Source organism: Vombatus ursinus, unplaced genomic scaffold, assembly GCF_900497805.2.
Source record: "Vombatus ursinus unplaced genomic scaffold, bare-nosed wombat genome assembly UNPS02007284.1, whole genome shotgun sequence".
In the NCBI taxonomy this organism is placed as follows: domain Eukaryota; kingdom Metazoa; phylum Chordata; class Mammalia; order Diprotodontia; family Vombatidae; genus Vombatus; species Vombatus ursinus.
The window spans coordinates 18,633,324-18,661,086 of record NW_020947062.1 but is presented as its reverse complement, the minus strand read 5'-3'; the positions used below and the strand labels follow the sequence as shown (position 1 = coordinate 18,661,086).

General features: G+C 35.5%; 1 protein-coding gene and 1 pseudogene across 1 annotated transcript in view; one reads left to right on the top strand and one right to left on the bottom strand.

The window, feature by feature from the left end:
• Positions 1-27,763, top strand: part of FSTL4 (follistatin like 4) — a 772,743-nt gene that overhangs the window by 410,180 nt on the left and 334,800 nt on the right. The gene's annotated exons all lie outside the window — the stretch shown is intronic.
• On the bottom strand, positions 8,868-26,184 carry LOC114033499 (annotated as a pseudogene).

Sequence of the window (27,763 nt, the reverse complement as noted above, 5' to 3'; positions counted from 1 at the left end):
CTCTCTCTCTCTCTCTCTCTCTCTCTCTCTCTCTCTCTCTCTCTCTCATATATCTCAACCATTGGAGATTTTTTCTAAAGGTGCTAGAGTAGAAGTGATGGTGTTAGACAGGAGCCCCCAGTTCCCTCCAGGTTTACTGGATCCAGGCAGACTTCAGAAGGACGACAGTGGAGACCACAGATAAGGGAGTCATATTATTTTGTTATTCTTCTCAATGGCGACAAGTTGAGAAGAGGTGAGGAGGCATCAGCCTAATTATTCTCCTAGTGGTAGCTGGTGAGACAGGGGAGAGGGCAGGGAGCATCCACCTTTATAGTATCAGTCCTTGGAACATCTGCATTGTACCTGAGGGAGGCGGAGCTGGCCACTCTCTTCCCAAAGACACTGATCCCCAAAGAATTTACAAGGGATTGAGATACTCATGGTGCCATGTGGGGGGTGAAGGGAGACCCCTGTCCTGCAATGGGAGCCGGACATTCCAGTGAGGCCATCACCACCCTTTCCCAAGACCCTGTTGCTGAGGTGGACCAATATTTCTTGAGGATGGGAAATTACTCTATTGTCTGCTTTAGGTCTTGTGGTTGCTTTGGTAGTATGTTTTTGGGTCTGATGCCTATATTATTGTTGTGGATTGCAGATGCAATGTTCCAATTTCCTGACTCAAGGGCCCCCAAGGGTGCCACCTGTGTAGATTGTAAGGGCCAGGATCCTGGAGAGGTGGAGTATGTATAAGGTGATATGTTTCTGTTTTGTTTTGGTTTTTTTTTTTCAAAGAAAAAAGTTCCTAGGATCATGGTCTACAAATAGCTCCACTGTACTTGTGCATTATTATATAACTCATAGATAATACAAACATTTGAGCTTAACCTATAAACGGCACACTGTGCCTGCTCTACGCTGACACATCATGATATAACCAAAGTTAATGTAAACTTATGAGCTTATTATTGGCATACTGCCTTCTTTGTCTGCTTCTCTATAAATCAAACAAGCACTGGTCAGTAAGCATGGATTTGAAAAATGAAGAATGAGGAATGCTGGGGGTGCAGTGTAGGGGCTGATACCCCACCCCCCATTCTGCTGGTCACTATGAGACAAGAGAAAAAGCAGTATGACCCCCTTATGGTCTCCACTGTCGCCCTTCAAAAGTCTGCCTGGATCCAGTGAACGTGGAGGGAGCTGAGGAGCTCTTGTCTAACAGATGAGTAAGTGATTAGTAAGACTCTGTGTTAAACATTTCCTTGGCCCTTAGTAGATATGAGCAATTTAAAGAGATTCTAGGTGAACCTATCAGATACATTATAAATGGGATTCCTCCTTAGATAGAGGTTTGGCAGTATACCTTGTCAAACTCAGCTGACCAAATCTGACCTAGTCCTCATTCATAGATCCATGAATTGCCTGAGGCTGATCAGACAGTATCATTCTCAGCCTCTATTTTGTGTATGTCCCAAACTCTCCCCTCCAGAAATTCCCAAACTATCCCCATGGACTTTTGCTTATTATGCAAAACAACTTATCTTGAAGAGGGGACATTCCCTCTGCCTGAGTACCCTATATACACCTCCTCCTTGGGTTTCTCAGTATTTGCTATCGGCACTCTGAGCTGAAACTCACTTGCAACAATTAAAAATCTCAGTTTTGCTATATTGGCAGTTTTCCCTTGAATTCAGGTTAACAACTTCTAAAAATAATCTATTTAAAATACAGGTTTTAACTGGATAACCTCTATCCTCTAATATCCTTTAAAAATCAAATTCTTTTTTTTTAATAAATGTTTCTCATGGGATAACAGTTTCGAGATGGGGTGGAAACATGGAAAATGGACTTGCTTCACCACAACTGGACTACATAGCAAAAGATATCTAAACTCTATGCCTTACTTTTGTCTCTACCCACTTATTTTTCGATTTGATTTAGTCTGCCTTTTTACTCTATTTGGTCTTTGTAGCTTTCCTTGCTTCATTCTTCATTTAACGGATTTTTCTCATAATGCCATAGCACTGGTCTCTGGAATTCCACTTTACTCCTGCCCTCCATACCCTGGATTTTACTAACCCTTTTAGCACCTTTTCATTGTTTGATACTGCCAGGAACTGCCATTTTAAGGAAATTGCCTAGATGTGCTATATCTTCATTCTCCTCTGGACTCCACTCCTGACTCTTCAGTCTTTATCCATCTTTCTCCCTTCTTGGTTATCTTCTTCTGTCACCCTAACCAGTTTTCCAATTTAAAATTCTATGTGTTGTTTTCTCTAATTAGAATGTTACCTTCTTATCAGTTACTTTCTTTTTCTAATTGTATTCATATTCCTTGTTTTATCACACAATAGGCATTTAGTAAATGCCTGCTGACTATTGGGCAACTAAATTTGCCATGCTCCAAGTTAAATCTTTTCTACTTAACCTTCTTAATTAATCTATTTGCAAAATTTGCCAGTGTTAATCCTTTTCTTCTTCTCTCCCTGCCCACATGCTGCCCCTCCACTCAAATGGTCTTCCCCTGGATATATTTTCTTCCCTTGATTTTCATGACATTGTTCTCACTTTCCTGACAGGCATTTAAACATCTCTTACCATTCCTCTTCTGTCTCCATTGACAAATAATAATCAAAATTTAACCTTAAGACCATGGAAATCCTTCTATTTTGGGTGCTATTTTCTTCATTCACTTCATTCACTATTGCTCTTTCTAATTTCATGTGCACTCATTTGTTCAGATTTTTATCACTTTGCAGGTAACTCCAACATTTCTATAATTAGTTCTAATATTTTTTTGAACTTTAGTAACTCTTCACCAATTGATTATTGGAAATTTCCTGGATGGCTCATAAGCCTCTATTTCAAAATTAACATACTCTCAAAGGAACCCCTTTCCTTCCAAAATAAAACTCATTATCTGCAATAATCTTTAACACAAGCTCGCTTTTCATCTAAACATCTCTTATTTCTTTTGAAGTTAAGGCCAGTATTCAAGTTACCCATGTCTAGAACCTCAGTCATCTCTTAATTCTTCCTTCTCCCTCATTCTTCCCATATCCATTTATTTTCCAAGTCATGTCACTTCTTTTTTATGTTTCATACTTTCATTTTATGATTTTATAATAAATGTATTTACTCAGTGCAATAAAACTTAGAATTTTGAATCTATCAAAATATTTAATTGACATACAATAAAACTTACAAAATTTTGAGTATATAAATTGTATGTGTAATATAAATACATTTAATATGTAATATATGCTCCTGTTCTAAAGTAACTATGTTTATACGATGTGTCAACATAATTTTTTACACATTCTTTAATTTTTTTTTAGGAGAAATCACATTTTGTCACTGCATTCCTTTGGGGGAAATGTTCATTTTTCTCAGGCTAGCCTGGAAAAGGCTAGAGCCATTACGTCTTTTGCAAAACATTGTTTTTTCAAAGGAAGACCTAGCTTTTCTTTTTCCTTTCTCCACATTTCTCATTGTGAAGGCAAGAAAAATAAAGTTCCCCCTTAAAATGCTTATTAAAACACATAGATTACCTTGTTACCCGTGTCCAATCTGTACTTTGAGTCCATCACCTCTCTTCTGTGAATTGGATAGCATGTTCCATCTTTCATTAGAATTGTGGCTGATCATAGTGTAGAAATGAATCCATATGATTTTCAATGTTAATTATTTATATAGCACAATGTTTTATTGTACAAATTGTTCTCCTCTTCACTTAATTTATACAAATCTTACTAGCTTTTTTGATAGCATCACTTCACCATATCTTATTGAATAATAGTATTTCATCAAATTCATTTATCTTTTTTTTTTAGCCATTTCCTAATTGATGGGCATCTCCTCAGTTTCCAATTCTTTACCAAGGCAAACAGGGCTGCTATAAATATTTTTGTAACTATCTGTCTGAGCCTTCTTTCATTGATTTCTTTCAGGTATTGATATGGTAGTTGCAGCATTGGTTTAAAGGGCACTTAATATCTTTTCATGTATAGTTCAAAATTACATTCCAGGGTAGCTGAATAGATTTATTAATTTATGTTTTTTCCCTACAGCCTTGTCTGCCTTTAGCATTAAAGGGGAGAAGTGATTTACCTTTTTTGTGAATCTAATTAGAGTAAGTGAATCAAAATTATCAGGTGTTTTTACCAATTCAAGTTGATTTTATTGAACAAATGGAAGAGATCACAACATGATTTGGAATGTGTTATTCACTTTATTCAAGTAGGTAACTTTTCACCCTTATGAAATGACACTATCACCATCTCTATTATGTTTTCCATCCTCAAAGTTTCAACAATTACTCCTCTCAAAATAGAATATTAAAATATTGATACATCCTTGTAAATATCACTGACTTCTACTCTCCTTTAATCAATCAAAGCAGTTCCTTCTTAGTGCAATCTCTAATTCCTAGACTTATGTTGAAGAATGTGGAACCCAAGAAGACTTAGTTTCTCAATTCATCTTCCAAACTTACTACCTGAAGTTACATCTTGGGAATAGAAAAAGAAAGTCAGATATTTGCTTGATGATACTCTTCTATCAAAGTACAAACTTTGTAACCTAAAGAGATCACTAATTTCAGACATGGATATTCCATGTCTTAATGTTATTCAAGCTCCCCCAGTACTTTTCAACCTCTGTGAGAATCACAGAATCTTAAAGTTCAAAGTAAAATTGGAGGCCATTAGCATAATTGGTGTCTGAATTTGAATTCAAAATTATTTCCATCTCTGGACCCCATGCTGGAAAAAGACTTTCAGTGATGATGCCAGCTAGGGCTCTTCACTTACATGATCCTCTATACCACAAGTCAGGCCTCTTAGTTCAGTGGGTCCTGTTGGTAGGTACATCTGTTTTTCCGCAGCCACCCTCTTGAAACAAGTCCTCATCAACATCCCATCCTACTTTATCCTCACTCCTTCTCTACTTCAGAAAATAAACACCTCCACCTCCTCTCTTCCACCCTTGTTAGGTTCCATACTTCCATTCACCTTGCCTGCTATGAGGCAGGCCTCCTTGTCTCTTAAAAGATACAATATCACTTCCCACCATGAGGATGAATCTCAACAGCTAATACTGAAAAGTGTAATCTTATTCTTCCCTTAACCAATCTTTCTCTACCCAGCCTGCAAAAAAAAAAAAATCCTAAATGTCTAGTGTATTCTCACCCTCTTCAGTTGTATGTATCCCCTTCTCTCCATTCACATGGTCAAAACTAATTTGTGTTATCTCCTTACATCTGTACTATTATAATAGCCTTCTAACTTGTTTACCAGCCTAGAATATCTCACTACTCACATCCATCCTCAACATAGATGCTAAACTGAGTTTTTTAATGTCAGACCATGTGACCTCCAAAGTCAGTGACCTTGATTGCTTGCCTATTGCTCTCAGCCTTAAATATAAACTTCTGCCTTTGGCATTTAAAGGTCATCATAACCTGCCCCTATTACACGTTTCTAACTTTCCTACAATTTTCTCCCCTCCGTAAATTCTACAATCCAACCACACTGGATATTAAACACAAAATTAATCCCCCTTAACCTTTATACTGACTGTCTCTCATTCTTGAGTGCTCTTCCTCTCTTCTCTTCATATTAGTTTCCTTAATTCTAAGCTCAACTCCAATATTCTGTAAGAGATCATTCTCAGTCTGCCTAAGTATTAATCACCTCCCCTTTTAGATTGATTTTATCCAATATGTATATATCTTGTATATACCTAGTTATTTATATGGTATCTCTACTCAAATATAAGATCCTTCAGGTTATGAAAGATTTTTACCTTAATTTGTGTCTCCAGAGCTAACAAGTAGACTTGGTATAAGAGGGATACATTGTTTTCTCTTAAATGCCTTACCAAAGATTTATGTAGTAGAGGCCATACACTCTTACTCCTTTAGCATGACAAGGGTTCTAATGTACTACTCAAGTTATCCATCTTTTTCCCTTTCATTTTATTTGTGATAGCAGCCTATATTTTCCAGTTATTCATCCAATATCATTCATGTTTCTATCTGCTTACATGTCATGGTGGTTAGCAACCTTTCCACAAGCACTTTTATTTCTCTTTTTATATTACATATGATTTAAATCAATCAATGAATATTAGTCATTACTTTATTTCAAGCACTAGTTTAAAGCCTAGAGACATAAAAATAAATAAATAATAGTCATTCCTCCGAGCAAATTACATTCTAATTGGGGAACAATATATACATAACTATGCTACAGTTAAACAAGCTACCTTCTGCCTAGATCATCATACTAAAGATTTCCTAGTCATGTCACATCCACAGGAGAATATTAATAATTAAGAATTGAACTTTTTAAGAAGTGTTCAGCCTCAAATTTTAAAAATCACTGTTACGTCCCAATTGTCATTCAACCCAAGGAGTCATTTGTAAGCAGTCTTAGATCAATGTAATTCCATGCTAATCCTTCACTATAATGTTTTTTGGATATAGAAAACTTCTTCCTATGTTTCTGTCTGAGGTAATTGTTCTTTTTTAGTCAATCATCAAATATTTAGTCAGCACCTACTATGCTCCAACTACTGTGCTAGCTTTTGCAGATAAGACCAAAATAAAAAAAAAATCACCACTCTCAAAAATATCTCTTCAATATGCCTCATTTCATCCTCTGTTCTCTTTGTTCCTCCAAGACCATTAAAATGGCAATAAAATCTGATCAAATGAGATATAGAAAGTGCTTTGCAAATATTAACATTTTATGTAAATCTTAGCTTTTATGGCCGTGTTAATTATCATCATCATCATATCATAGCAACTAAGTTGATCATATGAACATGCACTCCAAAAAGAGTCATTCATAGGCATGTAGTAACTGGTGTTTTTGAAATGAACAGGTGAATAAAAATGTGGGAAGACAGAAAGAGACAATGGCTACTATAATACTCTTTTAACCACTCTCTCTTTCCATCCTTAAATTTTGATTTTAAATGCCCCCTTGAAATTGTTTCACCTCTGAGGCAGAAGTTTTGTTTGCCTGTAATCTAAATCTATATTGATTTAGCATCATGAGTTGCTATTCTTCCTATATTTTGTAAACATATTTTAAAATATTCAGTGAACAAAGAAGAGATTCTATTTTTTGTTTGTTTTTTGTAATGATGTGGATTTCATTGAAAAGTTTCCATTGCATCCAGGGGCTATATGAAGGTAGTATATTGTCTTCTGTATAAGCACATTTATATGCTCTTTGTGTGTTTTGTGGGGAGAGAGATTGGGAATATACTTGTACTGTCATTGGTTTTAGAACTATCAGATAATAAAATTCCTTTTGTAACCTATAGGCTTTGTTGCTTAGAGCTCTGAGAGTTTGATTTGGTCATGGTCACATATTCACTATATATCAATGGCAGTATTTGAACCTACTTCTTCCTGATTCTGAGACTAACTTTATTTGCTATATTATTCTGCCTCTACATGTTCATGGGTATATATAGAAAAGATCTAGGTTTCCTAAGATAAATTAGTCATTGATATGCCCCATCTTTACAAAGGATGGAAATAACTGAACACTGGTAACAAGCTATCTTTTTTTTTTCTTTCTAAGTTATGCTGACAATTGTGTGAGACCAAAAGGTTAATATAAATCTTCTATTCCTAGGAGTCATTTGTAAGCAGTCTTAGATCAATGTAATTCCATGGTAATCCTTCACTACAATGTTTTTTGGATATAGAAAACTTTTACTGAAAATCCCATGTAGGGTAAAGCAAGGAGTAACAGTATCCCCTTAGGAACCAAATTAGGTCAGATACATTCCAACCTAATGACATGCAGCACAGGAAAAATTAGATTTCCTCAGCTCTAGAATTCTTAGATTTCCTATTAATTACTAATTTTCTGTTATACTCTTCCCACTCCACACCCAGAGGACAATTTTGTGACAAGCCCAATTTATCTTCTCCAAATATGACTTTGCTATGTTTAAATATAATGAAGTTTATTTTCTAGATACCACATTTCAATTATACTGATTTATAGTCTAGTTCATGCCTTTTTTCAGGCACAATTTGATCAGGATATCAATTTACTTTCTATATTTGGGTTGAAAAATGCACCATAACTCAGAAAAAGGAGATCGCCTGTATTTGTGATAATGTTTATAAGATAACAAAAGGGAAGACATAGTTCCGGGAGCCAAGATGGCAGAGTAAGCAGTAAATCTTCATAACTCTCCCACAGTAATCTCCAACCAAACCCCAAAACAAATCCTGGGACAGCAGAACCAGCAGAAAGAAATTGTGAAACAGTCTTTTAGCCCAAGAAAAGTAGAAGATTGACAACAAAGGTCCATGTCACTTGGGCAAAAGGGGAGGGCATTCCAGGACGAGAAGTATCCCAGAAAGCCAATAGCAAGCCCTACCTCAGCAAACCAAAGAGAAAATCATTTAAACAATCAGTTGAATATAGAAATCTATCTTACCCGACAAGGAAGTAGGAGGGGAGGAGATCAAGTAAGGGTCGGGGACTTAACAGAAGGGAGGTCAAATCAGGGGATGTGATGGACAGAAGCAAAACACTGGTGGGGATGGAAAAGGGGAAAGGAGAGGGAGGACAGATAGGAGAAGAATAGGATGGAGGGAAATACACAAGTAGTAATCATAGCTGTAAATGTGAATGGGATGATTGGTTGGTTGTTGTCCTTAATTCTCAAAGAGGACAAAAATGACATCACTATGCTAGACTCAAATTTCAGTGTGTCCAACTGTGGCTGATCAAACAAATATGAACTCAGAATGCTCTACCACAGGTCAGGCACAAATGGTCCATGTGAACAATCCATGTGGATTCTCTAAATTTGGACGTCCTGTATTTCCATTGAGCTGTTTCAATTCTGCTTTACTCATAGAGTACAGTGGCTTCTGTGATGTGGGCACTCCATGCTGAGCAGTCCTGTGCCGGTGTCTCCCATGTCACACAATCAATTCCAAAGTTCTTCAGAGAGACCTTGAGAGTGTCCTTGTATTGCTTCTTCTGACCACCATGTGAACACCTGCCCTGTGTGAGTTCTCTATAAAACAGTCTTTTTGGGAAGTGTATGTTTTGCATTCAAATAACATGACCAACCCGGCAGAGTTGCGGTCTCTGAAGCAGAGTTTGAATGGTTGGCAATTTAGTTCAAGAAAGGACTTCAGTGTCTGCTATCTTAACTTGCCAGGTGATCTTCAGAGTCTTCCTAAGACAATTCAGATGGAAGCGATTCAGTTTTCTGGCATGGTGCTGATATTGTCCAGATTTCATAGGCATAAAACAATGAGGTCAGCACAATGGCTCCGTAGACCTTCAATTTGGTAGTCAGACTAATACCTCTTCTCTCTCAAACTTTTTTTTGGAACCTCCTAAACACTGAGCTAACTCTGGCAATTTGTGCGTCAAACTCATTATCAATGTATACATCCCTGTGAAGTACACTATCAAGGTAAGTGAACTTATCCACAGCATTCAAAATTTCTCCATTTGCTATAACCGATGGTTCCACATATGGGTGGTGTGGTGCTGGCTGATGGAGCACCTGTGTTTTCTTGGTGTTAATTATTAGGTCAAAATTAGCACAAGCATCAGAGAATTGATCCGTACTTTGTTGCATCTCAGTTTCAGAGGCTGCATTGAGTGCACAACCATCTGCAAACAGAAAATCATGTACTAACACTCCCTCGACTTTGGTCTTGGCTTGTAGCCTTTTCAAGTTGAAGAATTTACCATCAGTGCAGTAGCTGACCTTGATGCCATATTTATTTTCATTGAAAGCATTTGAAAACATGGCTGACAACATCATGCTAAAAATCATGCGAGCATGCACACAGCCATATTTCACTCCATTGGTGACTGGTAAAGCATGAGAGCATTGTCCATTATCCAGAACCCGGGCAAGCAGACCAGCATGAGATTGACATACAATGCTAATGAAATTCTCCAGGCAACCAAATTTTGACATAATTTTCCATGAGCCCTCATGAATGACAGTATCAAAGGCCTTGGTCAGATCTACAAACAATGTGTACAGACCTCTGTTCTGCTCTTGGCCTTTGTCCTGGAGTTTTTGGTCAGCAAACACCATATTAACTGTTCCTCAGCCCTTTCTGAAGCCACACTGGCTCTCAGGTAGATGACCATCTTCCAAGTGAAGGATGAGCCTAGTAAGAAAGACTCTGGCAAGAATCTTGCCAACAATGACTAAGAGAGAGACCCCCCTGTGACTGTCACAGGACAGTCTATTTCCTTTACCTTTATAGAGATGGACAATGGAAGCATACTCAAACTCCTGGGAGATAGCCTCCTCTTGCCATATGGCCTGGAAAATTTCAGTCAGCTTTTTATAAGCTGAATGGAAAGATGATATTTGTAACTCATGAGACCTTTGTCAGTATTAGAGTAATTGGAGGGAAAAATTATATGGATGGATGGATAGACAGATAGATAGAGGACACAGGGTGAGTTGAAGATGAAGAGGTGATATCTGGAGAAAAAATTAAGGAGTGAGAGAGAATTATACTGAGAGAAGAAGAAAGGGAGAGGTAGAGTGGGGTAAATTATCTCACATAAAACAGATGAGGAAAGGCTTTTACAGTGGAGGGGAAGCAGGGGAAGGTGAGAGGGAATGAGTGAATCTTATTCTCATTGGATATGGCTTAAGGGGAGAATAACATACACACTCCATTGTGTATGGAAATCTATCTTACCCTACAGGAAAATAAGGGGGAAGGGGATAACAGAGTGGGGTGAATGATAGAAGAGAGGGCAGATTGGGGGAGAAGGTAATCAGAAGCAAACACTTCTTTTTATTTTATTTTTTTATTAATTCATTTTGATTTATCAACAATCACTTCCATAAGCTTTCGAGTTTTAAATTTTTCTCCCTCTCCATACCTCTTCCCTTCCCAAGACAGCTTACAATCTGATATAGGTTATACATATACATTCCTATTAAACATATTTTCACATTAGTGATGTTGTAAGGAAGAATTAGAACCAATAGGAGGAACCATCAGAAAGAGGAAACAAAACACAACAGAAGAAAAAAAAATAACAAACAGTATCCTTGGATCTGCATTCAAACTCCATAGTTCTTTCTTTGGATGTGGATACCATTTTCCATCATGAGACTTTTGGAGATGACTTAGATCCTTGCATTGCTGAGAAGGGCTAAGTTTATCAATGTTAGTCATTGCACAACATGGCTATTACTGTGTACCACATTCTCCTGGTTCTGCTCACTTCACTCAATGTCATTCCATACATGTCTTTCCAGGTTTTTCTGAAGTTGCCTGCTCATCATTTCTTATAGCACAACACATTACATTCATATACCACACCTTGTTCAGCCATTCCCCAATTGATGGGCATCCCCTCAATTTCCAATTCTTTGACACCACAAAAAGAGCTGCTATAAATATTTTTGTACATATGGGTCCTTTTCCCATTTGTATGATCTCTTTGGGATACAGCCCTACAAGTGCTATTGCTCGGTCAAAGGGTATACACATTTTTGTAGCCCTTTGGGTATAGTTCCAAATTGCCCTCCAAAATGGTTGGGTCATTTCAGAACTCCATCAAAACTGCAGTAGTGTGCCAATTTCCCCACATTTTCTCCAATATTTATCATTTTCCTATTTTGTTATGTTGGCTAATCTGATAGGTGTGATGTGGTACCTCAGAGTTGTTTTGATTTGCATTTCTCTAATTAATAGTGATTTAGAGCATTTTTCATATGACTATAGATGGCTATAATTTCTTTATCTGAGAACTGCCTGTTCATATCCTTTGGCCATTTATCAATTAGGGAATGACTTGTATTCTCATAAATTTGACTTAATTCTCTACATATTTTAGAAATGAGGTCCTTATCAGAGAGACTGGTTGCGAAAATTCTTTCCCAGTTTTCTACTTTCCTTCTAATCTTGGTTGCATTGACTTTGTTTGTGGAAAAAACTTTTCAATTTAATGTAACCAAAATTTTCCATTTTGTGTTTCGTAATGTTCTCAATCTCCTGTTTGGTAATGAATTCTTCTGTTCTCCATAAATCTGATAGGTAAACTATTCCTTGCTCTCCAGTTTGCTTATAGTATCAGCCTTTATATCTAAATCATCAACCCATTTTGACTTTATTTTGGTATACAGTGTGAGATTTTGGTCTATGCCTAGTTTCTGCCATACTCTTTTCCTGTTTTCCCAGCTGTTTTTGTAAAATAGTGAGTTCTTATACCAGAAGCTGGGTTCTTTGGGTTTATCAAATAGTAGATTACTATAGTCATTGACTACTGTGTCTTGCATACCTAACCTATTTCACTGATCCATCACTCTTTTTCTTAGCCAGTTCTAAGTAGTTTTGATGATTGCTGCTTTATGATACAATTTAAGATCTGGAATGACTAGGCCACCTTCCCCTGCATTTCTTTTCATTAGTTTCCTTGATATTCTGGACTTTTTGTTATTTCAAATGAACCTTCTTATTATTTTTTGTAACTCTATCAAATAATTTTTGGTAGTTTGATTGGTATGGCACTGAATAAGGAAATTAGCTTAGGTAGAATTGTCATTTTTATTATATTAGCTCAGCCTACCCATGAGCAACTGATGTTTTTCCAATTACTTAGATCTGACTTTATTTGTGTGAAAAGTGTTTTGTAAGTGTGTTCACATAGTTCCTGGGTTTGTTTCAGGAGGTAGACTCCTAAATATTTTATAATGTCTACAGTAAGTTTAAATGGAATTTCTCTTTCTATCTCTTGCTGTTGGACTTTATTGGTAATATATAGAAATGCCAATGATTTATGTGGGTTTATTTTATAGCTTGCAACTTTGCTAACATTGTTTATTGTTTCAAGTAGTTTTTTACTTGATCCTCTAATTATATCATTATATCATCTGCAAAGAGTGATAGGTTCATTTCTTCTTTGCCTATTCTAATACCTTCAATATCTTTTTTCTTCTCTTATTGCTAAAGATAATGTTTCCAGTATGATATTGAACAACAGTGGTGATAATGGACATCCTTGTTGCACCCCCAATCTTATTGGAAATGCTTCTAGCTTGTCCCCATTACATGTGATGCTTCCTGAAGGTTTTAGTAGATGGTACTTATTATTTTAAGGAAGACTTCATTTATTCCTATGCTCTCTAGTGTTTTTTATAGGAATGGGTGTTGTATTTTGTGAAAAGTTTTTTCTGCATCTACTGAGATGATCATGTGTTTCCTGTTAGTTTTGTTGTTGATATGATCAATCATGCTAATAGTTTTCCTAATATTGTACCAGCCTTGCATTCCTGGTATAAATCCTACCTGGTCATGGGAAGCAAACACTTCTGAAGAGGGACAGGGTCAAAAAAGAGAATAGAATAAATGGAGTGGGGGTGTAGGATAGGATGAAAGGAAATATAGTTAGTTTTTCACAACATGACTACTATGGAAGTATTTTGCATGACTACGCATGTATAACCTGTATCAAGTTGCTTGCCTTCTCAATAAGGGTGGGTGGGGAGGGAGGAAAGAAGAAAATTTGGAACCCAAAGTTTTAAAAACAAATATTAAAAATTGTTTTCACATGCAACTGGGAAATAAGATATACAAGCAATGGGGCATAGAAATCTATCCTGCCCTACAGGAAAATAAAGGAGAAGGGGATAAGAGAAAGGGGGAAGATAGAAGGGAGGGCAAATTAGGGGAAGGGGTATTCAGAATGCACTCCATCTTGGAGTAGGGGGAGGGATGAGATGAGGAGAAAATTTGGAACTCAAAATGTTGTGGAATGTTGTGAAATGTTGAATGTTGAAAATTAAAAATAAAGAAAGAAAATTTTAAAAAAGAAAAAAAAAGAAATGTTTCCTTTTATCAGGGTATGATCCTTTATCTGGTAAGGCCCACTTCTAATATGGAGCCAGATTTTGAGGGGACTATTGCCCATTTTCCCTAACGTGGAAGCTGTTGGGTCCCCAGCCATGTGTGTGGAGTTCACTGGGGCACCTGAAACTGAGAACAAACAACACAGAACATAAAAAACAGAGAACAGAAACCACCACACCTGGACTTATTTGTTAGAGCCTGTATAAAAGAGAGAGAGCAGGGAAATGATAATTCTCCTTCTCTCACTGGATCATTTAATTTGCTCCAAGCTGGGTGCTGCAGATTAAAAGAGTTGCCCAAAAGCGCGTTGAAAAGATGGTGGAAAAGAGACCAAGGGACTCAGTCTCTCTAGTTGAAAAGACAGCGGGCAGCCAAACAAAGGAGGCCAACCCACTCATGTGGTAGGGGATGCAATGGGCTTCATGTTAGAACTGAGAATCCAGAGAAGTCTAAGTTGCAAGGGAATGAGAATTCTCTCTCTGTAACAAGAGACAAGTCTCTTCTAGCAAAGCTTACTTACTTGTACCCTGGGATGTGAAATATAGAGTTTGCCTTTTTAAAGTCCTCTATCAAAAAGTAGATAGATAAAAACATAATTAAATCATCTACCTAAGGAGTGCAAAAGCGCAATAGGCTAGCTTATGCTAGCTCTGCTTAGTTTTTGTTTGTTTGATTTTTGTTTTGTTTTTTTTTTACCATTATTGCTGCTACCCATTTTAATTCTTCTAAGAAGTCCAATAAATCAATAAATGAATGAATGAATAGAAAAAAAGAGATAAGGAAGGAAACTACGTCTTGCTAAAAGGTTCCATTGACAATTAATCAATATCAATACTAAACATATATGCACCAAGTGTTGTAGCATCCAAATTCTTAAAGGAGAAGTTAAGTGAGTTACAGGAAGAAATGGACAGTGAAAGTATTCTAGCATGAGACCTCAACTGTTCCCTTTCAGAACTTGATAAATCCAGTCAAAAATAAACAAGAAAGAAACTAAGGAGGTATGTAGAATATTAGAAAAGTTAGATATGGCAGGCCTTTGGAATGAATTAAACACAAAGGTTGGCACCACAAGCAAATTAGAAGAGTAAGGAATGGTCTTGTGGTCAGATCTATGGGAGGAGGGGGTTAGAATTCATGACCAAATAAGAGACAGAGAGCATAACAAAATGTAAAATACCTAATTTTGATTATATTAAATTAAAAGGTATTTGTACAAACAAACAATGCAACCAAGATTTGATGGAAATCAGAAAGCTGGTAAACAGTCTTTGCAGCAAGTGTCTCTGATAAAGGCTTCATTTCTTAAACATATAGAGAACTGAGTCAAATTTATAAGAATACTAGCCATTTCCCAGTTGATAACTCATCAAAGGATATAAATAGGCAATTTTCAGATGGAGAAATCAAAGCTATCTATAGGCATATGAAGCACTCTAAATCACTTTTGATTAGAGAAATGCAAATTGAAACAACTTTGAGGTACCACCTCATACCTATCAGAAGGCTAATATGATAAAAAAAGGAAAATGATAAATATTGGAGAGGATGTGGGGAAATCATTTCACTAATGTACTGTTGGCAGAGTTGTGAACTTATCCAACCATTCTGGAGACCAATGTGGAACTATGCCCAAAGGGCAACCAAACTGTGTATACTCTTTGATCCAGCAATATCACTACTAGGTATTTTTCCTAAAGACATCCATCATAAAATAGGGGAAAAGATGTACATGTGCAAAAATACAGCAGCCCTTTTCATGGTGGCAAAATATGGGAAATTTAGGAATGACCATCAATTGGAGAGTCGCTGTGGCATATGAGTGTTATGGAATACTATTGCGCAATAAGAAATATTGGACAGTCAGATTTTTTAAAAAATCAGGAAAGACTTGTAGGAACTGATGCAAAACGAAATGAGCAGCACCAGGAAAACATTGTACAAAGTATCAGCAACCTTGTGAGGTGATCAACTAAGAATGACTCAGCTCTTCTCAGCAACACAATGATTCAAGATAAGTACAAAGGACAGGAAAATGCTACCCATATCCAGATAAAGAACTCATGGGCTCTGAAATGCAGATTGAAGCATATTTTTTTTATTTATTTTTTATTCTTTCCCATGTTATTTTTTTTGATCTATTTCTTCTTTCACAACTGTGACTAATAAGAAAATGTTTTTCCATGATAACACATGTATAAACTATATCAAACTGCCTACCATTTTCAGAAAAAAGGGAGGGAGGGATAAAAATTTGGAACTCAAAATCTTGTAAAAAATTAATGCTAAAATTTTTCATGACATGGAACTAGGAAAAAATAAAATACCATTAAAGAAATAAAAGGGGAAAAGGAATCAAAAGAAAAGATATAAAAACACACAAAGAGACTCCTTTGTCAGTCTTTGCTGTAGTAAATAATACAACTTATCTCTCTGAATCATAATTTTATCTAAACTTCATCCAATCCAATCAGAGAAGAGTTAGAAAAGTAATACACTATACTCATTTCAGAATACTTACCAAATGTCATTGTTCTAGTTACCTAGGTTGATTCTCTACTTTTTTTTATTGTGAAAATCAACTTTTTTTTAACCTTTATGATGGGTGTGTGTCAGACGTCACTCTTTTCCTATATCTTAATATAGAGATTTTTCAATGTTCAATGTCCACAATCTCAAGAGCATCTAACACCATAACATGTGCTTCCCAAGCTGTTAAAACAATATTTGCCATTTAAATTTCTCCACACTTAGTTATGAGATCTGTTTGTCTTATCACATCATTATTTAATGTTTTTGATTAGGAAATAAATTCTCTGCCAAAAAAAAAAAACAACAATGTGCTTTTCACCCCACCAAGAACATATACACATCATCCTTATCATGAATCTCATCATCCCAACTTTGACTTAAATTTCTTCTAGAAAATAGGAAAGGATAATCAGGAAGAATTCAAATTTATATTGTAAAGTGGATACTCAATCCCTCATTGGAAAGAATAGTTATGGGACATTGGGCTATCCACTTCCTCTCCCTTAATCTCAGGTTTCATATTTATAAAATGTGAAAGTTGTACTAGATGGCCTCTAAGGTTAATTCCATCATTTTCATCTTTATAATTCCATTATCTATAAAATAAATGTAAGTTTTTAAAGAATGGGTTTATTAATTGTAAAGTTCTGTGATTTGGCATTTAACTAGAAAAGGAAGAGGTGGAGGGTGGGGAAGGATAAACTAAGATTGAATAATATAAAAAGCAAAAGAATAACCGGGTCAATTAACCTCTTGCACATGAAAGGAGACTGAATGCTTGCTTGCCAATAGACCTGACCTTCACAGAAAATGAAGTCATAGAAAGAATGTAGAAAAACTCATGGAAGACAAGCCCAAAGAAAAGAAGAACAATAGCTTCATTATAGATCTGACATGAAATTCCAATGGTCTTCATTAAAGCACCTATTCACCTGCAAGTTATTGCCCTGGCAATAAGAGACAAAACATGAAAATAAAATGTTTTTTTAAATAAATATATTTAAAATATGTGCACAGTAATACAAATGAGCATTATTTATATTAGTATATAGTATATCATTCATATCAATGTAAATGAATTTAAATTTCAAGAGGGAGATGGCAACTAGGATTACAAGATTCAGAAAAACTTTCTGAATTAGATAATACCTTAGTAAAACCTGAAAGAAACCACAAATAAAATAAAGTGGTAAATAATAATCTTCAATGCACAGGGATAACAGTGGGAACATTCTTTGTCAAAAATGGAGCCAGGAGATATAATGCTTTATTTAAGAAACAGCAATCAGGTCAGTTTTTCTGCAATGCAAATTGTGAAACAGAGAAAGAAAAATATGTTGGAACCAGACTATAAATGTTTTTTGGTGTCAAGTAGGGGACTTTCTATTTTAGAGACAATAAGAAAGCACCCCTGATACCTGAATAGGAGAGTCCCATGTTGGGTCTAAAGGAAGAATGAAGCTTGTTAAAGGGGAAGAGGTAGATCTGGGAGATCCATCAGAAGAAAGAGTGGATGGCATCAAATGGATGATCTAATTTACAAATTAGATGAAATGAAGATCTAAATTAAATGACACAATTAGGTGTAAGAGAAAAGAGACACTTAAGACAGGAATGAATAACAGAGGTGTATAGGTAAAAGTTTAATAACTAAGTTTCAATTTACAAAATATATATCACACATATTTAAATTTAATTATTATTAGCAATACTTGCTTTAGTTTTAGGTTTTTTTTAACATTTTGAATATCTTATTTTTCGATTACATGTAAAAACAATTTTCAACATTCATTTTTTAAAAAATTTTGAGTTCCAAATTCTCTCCCTCCACCCTCGCCTCCGTCCTCACTGAGACAGTAAGCAATTGGATATAGATTATATATCTACAGTCACGCCAAACTTTTTTCATTTTAGTCATGTTGTGAAAGAAAATACAGACCAAGAAAAAGAAGCCATGAAAAAAATAAAGTGAAAAATAGTATGCTTTAATCAGTATTCAGACTCCTTCATTACTTTCTCTGGTGCTGGATAGCATTTTTCCTCATGGGTCCTTTGGAATTATCTTAGATCATTGCATTGCTGAGAATAGCTAAGTCATTCAAAGTTGATTATCATAAAATATTGTGGTTAACTACTGTATCATATTCTCCTGTTACTGCTCAATTCACTCTGCATCAGTTTATGTAAGACTTTCAAGGTTTTTCTGGAAGTATTTTGCTCATCATTTCTTATAGCACAATAGTATTCCATTACAATCATATACCATACCTTGTTCAGCTGTTTCCCAATTCATGGGCATCCCTAAATTTCCAATTCTTTTCCATGACAAAAAGAGCTGCTATAAATATTTTTATGCAAATAGGTCTTTACCACTTTTTTATCTATTTGGGATACAGACATAATAGTGGTATTGCTGGATAAAAGGTATGCACATTTTTATAGACCTTTGGGCATAGTTCCAAATTGCTCTCCAAAATGATTGTTCACAATTCTACCAACAATGCATCAGTGTCCCAATTTTCCCACATTGCTTGTCATTTTCCTTTTCTGTCGTATTAGCTCATCTGATAGTTGTAAGGTGGCACCTCAGAGTTGTTTCAATGTGCATTTCTCTAATCAATTAGTGATTTAAAGCATTTTTTCACATGACTATAGGTAGCTTTGTTTTCTTTGTCTGAAAACTTCCTGTTCATATTTTCTGACCATCACCCAATTGAGGAATGACTCATATTCTTATAAATTTGATTGCGTTCTTTATATATGTGAGAAATAAGTCCTTTATCAGAGAACCTTGCTATACATTTTTCCCCAGTTTTCTGCTTTCTTTCTAATCTTGGCTGCATTGGTTTTGTTTGTGGAAAAACTTGTTTTGATTTGATACAATCAAAATCATCCATTTTACATCTCATAATGCTCTTTATCTCTTGTTTGTTTATAAATGCTTCTCTTCTCCATAGATCTGACAGGGAAATTATTCCATGTTCTCATAATTTCCTTATGGTACTATCCTTTCTGTCTTAATCATGTTCCCATTTTGACCTAATCTTGGTATATGATGTGAGATGTTGCTCTACACCTAGCTTCAGCCAAACTGTTTTATAGTTTTCCCAGCAGTTTTTGTCAAACAGTGAGTTCTTATCCCCAAAACTGGAATCTTTGGGTTTATCAAACACTGAATTACTGTGGTAATTTACTGCTACGTCACTTTCTTTTGTACAGAGTATCAACAAAATAATGAATCAAACCTTGATTTGTGGTGTTTGGATATTTCAGAGGGAATTAATGTTCACACTGCAAATTTCAGTTTCAAATCAAAGAACATGTATGAATTAGGAGCAAAGGAGTGTGGTGCAGGGGAAAGACTGCTGGATCTGGAATCAGAAGGCTTGTATTCAAATCCCTCCTCTGTCTCTATATATTTATGTGACGTTAAACAAATAATTCAATCTCTCCAATGTAAAGTTATGGTCTTAATGGTACACGTCTTTGTTTGAGGAGTCAGCTTATTTCACTAAGCATATATTAAATGCCTTATATGTGTCAGGCATTGTGCTAATTCCTGTGGATACAGTGGCAAAAATTAAAAAAGGCTTCCTCTTTTGGAACACAAATGTTTGAATTTCTCTTATAGCATAGATTGAAATTTGTCTGATGTGAACAAGATGGTCATGGATATTAATTGAAGGAGAAAAAATGGTCTATATTTTAAATATAATTCCCTCCTCTCCGCTCAAATGAAATGTGCTCAGGAAAAAATTTTGACTTGATGGACAGTACATGTTGTATATTTTTAGCACATTAGGTGATGATAAGGGAAAGTAACTATGAAGACTACACACAGATTGTTGGAGATGGGGTAGAAGAGTATAATCTCAATAACCATTTAAGTTTTAAGCCTGTCGTTGTACGGCTTCTGCTAAATTCCTTCTCTGATACTTGATTGTTATGAGCTCAGCCTATGTTCTTCAAGGTTATTTCAAATGAGCGTAAGTTCTATCAAGCTGCAAATTCAATAACTATCCATCTCATTGTGATCTGAATGGTTTTTTTTTTGTTTGAAGACCAGCCTACCTACATCTGCAGCATCTTATTATCAAGGCAGCATATTTTGTGGTCTCAGTAATTCTCTGCCTCCATTTTACATCAGAGTGGTATAACATCATAACTATTACAATGCTGTATGTAGGTTCCTTTGAATATTTCAGTTTGTCATAACATGAGAAATGTTTCCACATTTAAATACTATTTCATTTGTCCCCTCTCTGAACTGAAATGTAATCACTTCTCATAATAGCCTGGATTTCCACCTTACTCCATGACTGAGTCCCAGCTAGTCTGTTAAGCCATTTCTGGATGATTTGACATTGTAAACAAGCTTATTCCAGCCAAACCTGGACATCAGCTATTTCACCTGAATGAGTACTAATTGTTGTAGCATCTAATCTGGTCTGCATTCCACCTCTCATTTGTGTTCTTTTCCTTTCAACTCCTAAATGAACGGTTTGTCTTACTTTTCAGGTAAAAGCAGTTGGGACAGGAAGTTGTCATTGTAGTATAATAGCCACATTTTCATGTAGAATTTTATAGTATTTAGAGTTGGAAGGGACTTTAGTCACCATGTAGTATAACACCCTCATCTTATCATTGAAAAAATTTATCTGAGGCTTTGAAAGTTGTAATTTTCTTTCCAAGGTCACCACATTAGTGATTTTCAGAGGTGAGATTTACTTACAACCTCTAACTGCAAATCAAGCCTCTTTCCCCTTTACCATGAGATGAGTGACAAGTTGTTATTTTATCTCCAAATTGTTTAGGAATAATAGAGAACATGAGAAGTGGAGAAAAGCTATATAGGTTAAGAGAACTCACTGTCAGGAATGTATTTGGCAAAAACAGAAGTGAGTGAGAAGAATCAGGGTGCAGAAAATTGAATGTAAAAAGTATCACCTTTATGATCACAGCATGGTAATAATAAATTAATTTTGTAAATGCTATGGAATTGGACAAAGCTACAAGTACCTTAAAAACAACCCATTTGAAACTGATAGAGAGATGAAAGGGATTTTAAAAAATCCTGCACTTATTTAAAGGATTTTCTAATATAGTGTCTTCAGTTTCCTTTTCTCAACTTTTCCCTTTGTGCATCTTAATCATTTCCAGTATTTTAGCTTCTATTCCTATTCACATGCCTTCCATATCCATATTTCACATACTATGTGTGCTCTTTCTCTCTCCACACACACACACACACACACACACACACACACACACACACCACATACTTATACCTTGGTTTCCACATAGTACCTTAAACAATATATTCAAATTATTACTACTGCCTAATAAAAGAAAGCAAACTAACACACAAGCATACACTGTTTTTTATCATGATTTCATTGTATCAGTTAATGGTACTATTATTCTCCTAGCTAACCTGAAATTTTCCAGGAATACCATTTATTCCTTGCCTTCCTTTGCTTTCAACATCTGCTCAGTCATCACTTACTTTCAATTCTCTCCCCTTCTTCATTCTTAGAGATCTCTACCTCACTTCTGACTTATGTTTACCCTATCCTAATTGGATTTCAGGTTGTTATTTAATCACTTTACTCTACACTTCCTGCATTTACTTTCACTGTCCTATCCATCCTACTCTTTATTACGCTGTTATTCTTCCTATTTCATATAGTTCTCATCCTGTCCTGCAATGTCTAAAAAGGCTTGTATTGCAACATAATGTCTAGGCCCCATAGGTTGACATTCAAGACTCTTTCTACTCCTTCAATCTGTCTTTCAATTCTTATTTTCCCAAATTCCTCTTCTTCATTTCACCTATCCTGGATCTAGACTGGTTTATTCACCATTGCCTGTGCTTATACTTAACTTTTTAAAAATATATTTCAATATTCCCTTTTTTTATAAATTATGAAGTTTTTTCAAATCTCTGACCCATCTTTCACTGTCTAATGGATATGCTACTACTTCACTGATGTCTTCATTGTAGATCCTTATGCAGACATAATAGTTTACCAGACTATATTCTGATGGCACTTTCATGATATCTGTGTTTGAATATTTAACACTTTCTGCCTTTAAAACTAATTGTTTATATCCCTGCAATATCTCCCTTACTGAAATGAGATCTTGTTGAGTATGGTATTTTAACTCTAACATCTCAGCATCTTGTACAATTAGATATTTCTTTAAAGAATAAACATCAAGCTAAATTATAATGCTTGTGGAGACAAAGTTGAAAAATACCGAAAACACTGACAAAGGCCGAGGGAAGTCAAGATTCAGAACTGTAATTCTGAAACAAACCCACCATTTTTTGGCAGAAGAATGATAGACTAGGGGTGCACTTTCAGACATGAATTTTCAGACATAATAGGTATGTTGATTTTCCCTTTTTTTCTGAAGTGTACATATTTCTTGCAAGTGATAGGTTCTGCCCCATTCAGTTTGGAAAGTGAATTAGTGGATAGTGATGGCACTGGTAGTTTTGTAACTTCATGGGAATAGTTCCCAAATACTTCCCAGAATTGCCAGTGAATCACTAGTGCATTAATGTACCTGTTTTCCTTTTTATTTTTTTAATTTCTTTTTAAAATTGTTTTAAATGTTTTTTTTTGTTTGCAACATTCACTTCCAAGGTTTCTCCCCCTCCTTCTCCTCCCCACTCCCCAAGATGGCATGTAATCTGATATAGGTTCTACTTACACATTCATAGTAAGCATATTTTCACATTAGTCATGATGTATAGAAGAATTAGAACTTAATGGGAGGAACCACGAGAAAGAAAAAAATAAAACAGCAAAAGAAAAGAAGAGCAAATAGTATGCTTCAATCTGCTTTTAGACTCCATGGTTCTTTTTCTAGATGTAGATTCCATTTTCCATCATGAGTCTTTGGGGGTTGTCTTAGATCCTTGCATTGCTGAAAAGAACTAAGCCTTTCAAAGTCAGTCATCACACAATGTGGCTGTTACTGTGTAAAATGTTCTCCTGGTTCTGCTTATTTCACTCAGCATCAGTTCATATAAGTCTTTCCAGGTATTACATTCATATGCCACAATTTGTTTAGCCATTCCCCAATTGATGGACATCCCCTCAATTTCCAATTCTGGGCCACCACAAAAAGAGCTGTTATAAATATTTTTGTACATGTGGGTCCTTTTCCCATTTTTATGATCTCTTTGGGATACAGACCTAGAAGTGGCATTGCTGGGTCAAAGGGGATGCACATTTTTGTAGCCCTTTGGGCATAGTTCCAAATTGCTCTCCAGAATGGTTGGATCAGTTCACAACTCCAGCAACAAAGTATTAGTGTTCCAATTTTCCTACATCTCCAGCATTTATCATTTTCCTGTTTTGTCATGTTAACCAATCTTATAGGTGTGATGTGTTATCTCAGAGTCATTTTGATTTGTATTTCTCTAATCAATAGTAATTTAGAGCATTTTCTCATGTAACTATATATAGCTTTAATTTCTTCCTCTGACAACTGCCTATTCATATCCTTTGACAATTTATCAACTGAATTCAACTCAGTTCTCTATATATTTTAGAAGTGAGGCCTTTATCAGAGACACTGGTTGTAAAAAATTGTTTCCCAGCTTTCTGCTTCCCTCCTAATCTTAGTTGCATTGGCTTTGTTTGTGCAAAGCCTTTTTAATTTAAGGTAATCAAAGTCATCCATTTTGCATTTCATAATGTCCTCTATCTCTTGTTTGGCCATAAATTCTTCCCTTCTCCATAGATCTGATATGTAAACTATTCCTTGCTCTCCTAATTTGCTCATAGTCTCCATCTTTATATGTAAATAATGTACCCATTTTGATTTTATCTTGGTATAGGGTTTAAGATGTTGGTCTATGCCCAGTTTCTGTTATATTATTTTCCAGATTTCCCTGCAGTTTTTGTTAAATAGTGATTTTTTTCCCAGAAGCTGGAGTCTTTGGATTTATCAAATAGTAAATTACTGTAGTCATTGACTGTTGTGTCTTGTATACCTAACCAATTCCACTGATCCACCACTCTGTTTCTTAGCCAGTACCAAGTAGTTTTGATGATTGCTGCTTTATAATATAATTTAAGATCTGGTACAGCGAGGCCACCTTCCCTTGCATTTCTTTTCATTAACTACTTTGATATTCTGAACTTTTTGTTCTTCCAGATGAATTTTGTTATTGGTTTTTTTCTAGGTCTATAAGATATTTTTCTGGTAGTTTGATTGGCATGGCACTGAATAAGTAAATTAATTTAGCTGGAATTATAATTTTTATTATATTAGCTCAGCCTACCCATGAGCAACTGATATTTTTCCAGTTATTTAGATCTGACTTTATTTGTGTGAAAAGTGTTTTGCAATTGTGTTCATATAGTTCCTGGTTTTGTTTTGGCAGGTAGACTCCCAAATATTTTATGACGTCTACAGTAATTTTAAATGGAATTTCTCTTTCTATCTCTTGCTGGTGGGTTTTATTAGTAATATATAGAAATGCCAATGATTTATGTGGCTTTATTTTATATCCTGCAGCTATACTAAATTTGTTTATTATTTCAAGTAATTTTTTAATTGATTCTCTAGGATTCTTTAAGTATACCATCATATCACCTGCAAAGAGTGATAGCTTTGTTTCTTCTTTGCCTATTCTAATTCCTTCAATTTCTTTTTGTTCTCTTATTGCTAAAGCTAACATTTCTAGTACAATATTGAATAACAGTGGTGATGATCGACATCCTTGGAACCCTGATCTTATAGGAAATGCTTCTAGCTTGACCGCATTACATATAATGCTTGCTGAGGGTTTTAGATAGATACATTTTAAGGAAGACTCCACTTATTCCTATGCTCTCTAGTGAGCATCTGTTGAGATAATCATATGATTTCTGTTAGTTTTGTTGCTGATGTGGTCCATTATGCTGATAGTTTTCCTAATGTTGACCTAGCCTTGCATTTCTGGTATAAATCGTACCTGGTCATAGTGTATTATTCTCATGATAAGTTGTTGTAATCTCTTGGCTAATATTTTATTTAAAAATTTGCATCTATATATATATTAGGGAAATTGGTCTATAATTTTCTTTCTCTGTTTTGGCTCTTCCTATTTTAAGTATCAGCACCATATTTGTATCATAAAAAGAATTTGGTAGGACAAATACATCATGGAGAGGGTAAATGGACTGGCAAGCATTTTCTGTCTTTTCCAATGCTGTCTGGAATTAGTTTATTGACAACTTCTTTCAAGTCTGCACCTTTCAGTTCATGATTTTCATCATTTTTTTTAAGAATTTGCTGGACCTGATAGTGCTGGGTATAAGAGGTCTTATGGATCTGGTTGTTGTACTTTTTGTTAAAACCAACACAAAAGAGGTGGAGCAAGTACCCATTGGTAGTTTTGACATCAGTATGGGCTTTAATCATGGTCTGCCAAGTATTGACCATGGAGCACATCTTGTCCCAAGTAAGGTCCATTCCTTGGAAATTAGTCAAACAATTTTTACTCTGAACATCTTCAGTAATTAATTTCAATTTATGAAAAGCAACCTCATAATTCTGGAGATCAGCAAGGCTCACTTCAAAAACTTAACTCTTGAGACTGTCAGAGGCAATTTTTGTTCCTTGGGTCCTTGTAACCAGTGTCTTGCCAATATTGTGAATGTTAAACATAACTGGTGCTTTTACATCATACCAATACTTATTTGAAAATGGATCAGCCACCCTTTTCTTGGCTCCTTTTTGCTGCCCTTGGTGAGACACTTTTTCTTGCCCACCACCATAATCCTGCTCTGAAAGTCAAAATGACCCACCCATTCTTTTGGATTAGATTATTTAGTTACCAATTATTTTTTAGTCTATCTTTCCATGGCCCTTTATTACATATAATTTTTATTACATCTGAAAAGAATGCGTTTAATATTTCTGCCTTTCTGCATTGGACTGTGAGGTTTTTATGCCCTAGTTAGTGCATGGTCAATTTTTGTGTATGTGCCATCTACCACCGAGAAAAATGTATATTCCTTTCTATCCCTATTCAATTTTCTCCAGAGGTCAACCATATTTAACTTTTCTAAAATCTTATTCATCTCCTTAATTTTTTTCTTATTTATTTTGTGGTTAGATTTATCTAGTTCAGAGAGGGGAAGGTTGAGGTCCCCCACTAGTATAGTTTTGTTATCTATTTCTTCCTGTAACTCCCTTAATTTCTCTTCTAGGAATTTGACTGCTATACCACTTGGTACATGTATGTTTTGTAATGATATTAATTCATTGTCTATGATATCTTTAAGCAGGATGTAGTTTCCTTCTTTATCTCTTTTAATTAGATCTACTCTTGCTTTTGCTTTGTCTGAGATCAGGATTGCTGCCCTTGCTTTTTTCACTTCAGCTGAAGCATAAAATTTTCTGCTCCAGACTTTTACCTTTACACTGTGTGTATTTCTCTGCTTCAAATTTGTTTCTTGTAAACAATAGGTTGTAAGATTTAGGTTTTTAATCAACTCTGCTGTCCACTTCTGTTTTATGGGAGAGTTCATCCCTTTCACATTCACAGTTATGATTACAATCTGTGTCTTTCTTTCCATCCTATTTCCCCCCGTTTATACTTTTTTTCTCTCCTTTATCCCATTCCCTCATTTTGCTTTCAACCACCGCCTCCCTCACTCTGCCCTCTCTTTTATTAGCACCCTCCCTTTTCTTCAGATTTACCCATATTACTTCTTCCCTCCCTTCTATTCACCCCCTCCCTTTTCTTTTCCCTTTCCATTCCTACTTCCTATAGAGTAAGTTAGATTTCTATACCTAACTGATTATGTTATTCCCTCCTTGAACCAAATCTGATGAGAGCAAAGTTTAACAATGCTCATCTTCCTCTCTTCTTTCCCTCTACTGTAATAGGTTTTTGTGCTTTTTCATGTGATGATGTCTGCCTCCTCCTTTCTTTTTCTCCCAGTACAATTCATTTTTACCACTTAATTAGATTTTTTTTATCATCATCACAACAAAGTCAACTTATACCCACTCCCTCTGTCTATGTGTACCCTTTTTAAAAGTCATAATAACAATACAGTTCTCAGGAGTTACAAAGTATCATCTTCTCTTCTTGGGATGTAAACAATTTGCTCTTATTAATAACATGTTGTTTTTTTTTCTTTCCTGTTTACCTTTTTATGCCTCTCTTTAGTCTTGTATTTGAAGGTCAAATTTTATGTTGAGCTCTGGTCTTTTCTTCAGGAAGTTTTGGAAGTCCCCTATTTCATTGAATTTCCATTTCCTCCCCTAAACATTATGCTCAATTTCACTGGGTAGTTGATCCTTGGTTGTAATCCAAGCTCCTTTGTTTTATGAAATATTGTATTC